The sequence below is a fragment of the Pelecanus crispus genome, chromosome 10, assembly GCF_030463565.1.
Source record: "Pelecanus crispus isolate bPelCri1 chromosome 10, bPelCri1.pri, whole genome shotgun sequence".
NCBI lineage: Eukaryota > Metazoa > Chordata > Aves > Pelecaniformes > Pelecanidae > Pelecanus > Pelecanus crispus.
In genome coordinates this window covers 8,947,819-8,953,762 of record NC_134652.1, presented here as the reverse complement: position 1 = coordinate 8,953,762, position 5,944 = coordinate 8,947,819, and positions in this window count along the sequence as shown.

The following is a 5,944-nucleotide window of genomic DNA, read 5'->3' as shown; positions in this document are numbered from 1 at the left end:
ATAACATGTGGCATATGATATGGAGTGTCACAGAAGGTAGTCTTTGAATTTTAAAACCATTTTACTTGGGCTGTATCAGGTTTGCTTCTATTTTTTAGTTTGATTAAACCACAGGTTGTATCTGCCTTTACTTTTCATTGAAATAAAATTTTATTGATTTAAAAGTGGTGGGGGTTTTGTGGTTTATCCTCAAGTTCAACAGCTATCCATCTTTAGTTTCCTCTTTGTTGCCCATGAATGGATGGTACGTAGTCCACTACACGTACAGCTGAGTTCCTATATTACTAGCTCTATTCTCTATCTACTATTTTTAAGAACGAACGCTCTCCTATTTTTAAGGTAATGATGTGGTCTTATTTGAGAGGAAGACTGCTATTATCATCAAGAAATACTTAACAGGAGCTGCGGCTATCTAGTTTATACCTTGACAATGCAATTCTGTAACAAGCTCTCTGAAACAGCTCAACTCCAGCAATACTGCATGATCATCCAGAATAGTTTCCAAATCTACTGAACAATAGATGCCCCCATTGATGGTAAGCCAGTCCGTCACTTAACACTTGTCTTCTGCTTACATGAGAAGTCTTCTTTTCTTCCTCTCCCACAACCCAGAAAATCCTGAGTGCTAGGTTCAGCACTTGACAGCAAAGATAAAACCGTATTCTAAATGAAAAGTCCACATTTCTAGAGAATTGGTGAAGAATTTCCATTGAATAAGGAACCCTATTCATTAAGCATGTAGGACGTATAACTGCTACAACAGTTCCCAACCCCACAGCAGGAACTGACTTTATGATTCAGGTGCTTACAATAGGACCATGTAAAAACTTTCACTCTGTTCAGCCTCAGTCCACTCTGTGGTCATCGTCTCATCACATCCAACTGTGTGTGCAAATAATTTTCAATCTGCTTCCCACCTGGGGGGTGGGATGGATAATTGCTCTTCACTAGTTTTTGTACACCCAGAGCTCTCCAAGCTACAGAGGGTGTCTGTCACACATAAAACTGCAAAAGATGATTTATTAAGAAGGGAGGAATAACTCACTTCTGGAAGCTGACCAAATTCTGCCTGCAATGGAGAAAGTTTTTTCCTCTTGGGACACAACTGCAGTTTGAAGCCTGGCAAAGCTTGACCTGCAGCACTGGTATCAAAGAGTATTCTGATCCACAGGGTTAACTAGTGTAATTCCAAGAGGTTGGAATTATCATTCTTAATAACCAGTACTGTTGGAGCTGACATACTTATAAGGTTTTTTTCTGTCTCTTCCCTAAGTGCAATCTTCTTAGGATGTGCTTAATTTTAAGCAACTTAGTCCCTCTGACTTCTATGGGACCATCTGACTCTTAAAGTTAGGTAACTACTGCTTGTGGGTTGTGATCAAATCCAGGGCATGCTGCAAAATGATGCAGTTGCACAGCAGAGTGTCTACAGACCGCTACAGCAGTACTATTTCTGGGTTTAATTGCTGGAAACATTTATGGTTTGGATTTCCTAGGATGGCTGAGTTTATCCTGATCATTTCATTCATTTAAAAGAGCTTGCTTATGTTAAGTGTATTGGTTAATCAACCAGGAAAAACTTATTTTTAAACGTTGGGTTTATCCACTTGCAGCTGCTTTTATTTACAAGAATCCTTGCATCTCTTTTGCAATTGTCTTATATTTATATAGTTGTTCAGTCCATATATATTAAATACTCTAATATGACACAAAACAGAATTCATTGGCTTATACCAGCATTCTACATATACATTTCAGGTAAGTGGTATGAGCAATAGCATCCAATAACTATCAACTAATAATATAAACTAATGTCCCTAACTCACCTGAAAAAACATCTGGGGAAAAGAAATATGGTAAGCCCTTTTCAGAGATACTTCAGATTCCAGGAAACTAGTTGCAACTTCAGGGTTTTGGTTTTTGTTTGGGTTTTTTTTGTGGGGGAGGTATTTTGCTTTTAATGGCTGTGAAGGTCTAAGTCTTGATTATTGTAGTAGAATTACAGCATAAATATAGCAAAATTCGTAATAACTCAAATGGCTAAAGCTCTCAGAATCAATACAACAACAAAACAAGAATAAAACTCACCAAAAAATGTGAAACAGAAATCAATACAAATCGTATTGGGCTAAACAAATCCCTCAACAACTCTGAAAAAAATATATAATACCAGACTAAACCAGCTGTTGCAGGGTGAATGTAAAATATACTAATTTCTCCAAGTATAAAAATACATTTGCACTACTGTCTTATGAATAATGTAATTTGGGACAAATATAATATTTCTGTTTGGAAGACTGAAAGTAAAAATTAAGCAAAAGTTTGTGTTTTATGAGTTTTCTTTAAAAGTCTCAAACCAGGGGTGAGCAATCTTAAATAATGAGTGCCGAAGAACCAAATCTTCTGTCATGTTTAATAAATATGTTAAAGAACAGAACATTGCCAAATTGCCATGAAAATACACACAGAGTTATTATGAATAAATAAATTATTTCACAGCTGACATGAGTTTTTTTTTTTAAAGGATAAATTATATATTATATACCTTACATATGAGAGTCTAACAGAACCTCTGAGGTCAGAGAAAGTAGTTGTCCCTTTTTATAACCAAAAAAGATGAATTAGAGCCATAGAAATACCTGAAGCAGTTAGTGAGAAAGAGGAAAATAGCCCAATAAAAAGTTATAATTCTAGAGAAAAAAGGCATATGGAAAACTAGCCATGCTTCTGTATTGGACCTGGAACGGCTGCTTTTTAGGATCAGCAGATAAAAACTCACTCATTTTTGAAGAGAGACAGAGAAATACTTCAGATTACTAAATTTACCTGGTAAGGATTGATATTTGCCAAGCATCAAGTCCTACATCCTTCACAAAAGACTGATGAATTGCAGTTTTATCCCAGGCTTACACACTGACACCACCGTGCCTCTCCTCTACTGGGCCCACATACCTAAGCCACAGCTGAGCAGCCTGGGGGTTTTTTATCGTCAAATCACAGCTCCCAGCCATGCTTTGTAACAGACGCTTCCCAGTAGCAGCCTAATGCAAACAGATTATTGCAAAGGAGAATCCAAGATCCATTTGAAAACAATCTAACAGGAATCATAGAATCATAGAATCATAGAATCATCTAGGTTGGAAAAGACCTTTAAGATCATCCAGTCCAACCATTAACCTACACTACCAAGCCCACTCTAGACTAATCAAGGGTAGACCAGACTAAACCATATCCCGAAGTGCCACATCTACCCGTTTTTTAAACGCCTCCAGGGATGGTGACTCCACCACCTCTCTGGGCAGCCTGTTCCAATGCCTGACCACCCTTTCCGTAAAGAAATTTTTCCTAATTTCCAGTCTAAACCTCCCCTGGCGCAGCTTAAGCCCATTTCCTCTTGTCCTATCGCTAGCTACTTGGGAGAAGAGACCAACACCCACCTCACTACAACCTCCTTTCAGGTAGTTGTAGAGAGCGATAAGGTCTCCCCTCAGCCTCCTCTTTTCCAGGCTAAACAATCCCAGTTCCCTCAGCCGCTCCTCATAAGACTTGTTCTCCAGACCCTTCACCAGCTTCGTTGCCCGCCTCTGAACACGCTCCAGCACCTCAATGTCTTTCTTGTAGTGAGGGGCCCAAAACTGGACACAGTATTCCAGGTGCGGCCTCACCAGCGCCGAGTACAGGGGGACAATCACCTCCCTGCTCCTGCTGGCCACAGCATTCCTGATACAAGCCAGGATGCTGTTGGCCTTCTTGGCCACCTGGGCACACTGCTGGCTCATGTTCAGCCGGCTATCTACTAACACCCCCAGGTCCTTTTCGGCCAGGCAGCTTTCCAGCCACTCCTCCCCAAGCCTGTAGCGTTGCATGGGGTTGTTGTGACCGAAGTGCAGGACCCGGCACTTGGCCTTGTTGAACCTCATACAGTTGGCCACGGCCCATCGATCCAGTCTGTCCAGGTCCCTCTGCAGGGCCATCCTACCCTCCAGCAGATCGACACTCCCACCCAATTTGGTGTCGTCTGCAAACTTACTGAGGGTGCACTCGATCCCCTCATCCAGATCATTGATAAAGATATTGAACAGGACTGGCCCTAAAACAGAGCCCTGGGGAACACCGCTCGTGACCGGCCGGAAAATAATTAAGCCACGCCATGGACCTGATAAGGCTTGGGAAAAATCACTGAACTTTGAAAAAGAGTTTACCAGCCAGGGTGAGTAAGGTCTGACTACAGAGGCCCAAAAGAGAAAGTCTGTTAAACCCTGAAGCTACAAGATTATGGGTTTACAAATCAGCCTTAATGAGTTTGGAGGTAGAGCAAGGACAATCCAAGGTTAGGAGCCAAAGAAACTGGGAGATATACTAAGCCAAAGTCATGGTCAGAGGCCATGCTGAGGAGCAGAAGACCCAAGAACCTCAATAGCCAACAAGCCAGCAGACAGAACACAAACCACAGTGAAGACATGGCTTAACTCTGTAAAAAGCACCCCCATGACCTAATGTTACTTACCTAGATATGTACCTGTTCTTGAAGCAAGAAACAGATACAACTGGGAGGAAAGAAAAAAAAAAAAACCCAAACAAAAGAGGAATCAAAAGGCAATTATTTTGTTTCTTATAAAAAGGAGTTAAGCTACCACATTTTCATGTTATTAACAGCCAATTCAAAGACTACCAAGAAAACCACTACAATATCTGACCACAGAATAAAATTACAGTTAGCTAATGCAACAGTACCCACACATATTGTATCTAATTGGCTGACATGAATATGATTGAATTGGTGATAGTGCCAAATTAGCATTATAAAATGAAGAACAGCAAGAAATAATGTCACCAAAAAAAAAAAAAAAAAAAGTACCTGTAACTGAATGACACAGTCAGAGAGAAAAAATTCATATGTATGACACAGAGGGCAAAGTATCAATTGAGGTGACACATCCCTGTTCAGCTGATCTAGCTTATAGGGTCCTCCATCACAGAGGCAAATGACAGTCTCCAGCTACAGGGCTGGTTGCCTATGTAGAGCTTGACAGTTTGGCAGTTGACTAGTCTAGAAAAATTAGATCCCAAGGGAAAGGAATATTTGTTTTTAAAACCTGTGACTGAATTACATGTACAGATCAAAAATGGATAAGAAAAGTACCTGCAACGCTAGACCCTGCCACAAAGCTGTAGTGGGGAACCTGAGAGCACGGATCCTGCAGGAATGATAACCGGGGAAGACCAGAAAGAGAAGACGTGTTCCAGCACTGTCTCCCTGGTTAAGGATGCCATGCCTGGCCAGCACTGCTACCTATCTCTAGCAGGTCCTCCTTGTCCTTTGATAGGATGAAGAGCACTGCTTTTGAATTTGCCATTCACTACATTTCTGCTGCAGATTCAAACAAATGTAGAGTGCTGGATCTTCCTATATAACGGGGGTTAAATTCATTAGAAATTTGAAGAGCTCTATGTGTTTATCTCTTTGTGTGTACCTGTTTGGGTGCTTTCTGCTTTAATTGATACCATAGTATCAAGTCAGAGTAAACTTGGATGAAACAATGGGTATCTATGTTGTCATGTTGGTCCAAGTTTAAACTCATACTAAGTCAGTACGCTGGCTCAGGTGTAAAGTGAGCCAACTGGCTTACCACAGTCGTCTTCAATTTGATTGGAGTTTGTAACACAAGAAAGGATTTTACCACTGACTGAGGCGAAGTAATAAATAGGGACCTGTCCTGAAGCTTTTAGTAAGAGAAAGCACCTCCAGGTGATTTCCATGAGAAAGATAACAGGTTTAGTAGATATGCTGCACACCCATTTCCAAGCATGACAATGCAATAAACAGATACTGGGGGAAGAGGACTAGCAAAATAGTTCCAGTCCTCTGCTCTGAAATAAGTGTGATACTAAAGTATGTTAACTGGGTAAAAGATCAGATTCCATGTCTAATGACCTGTGCCTT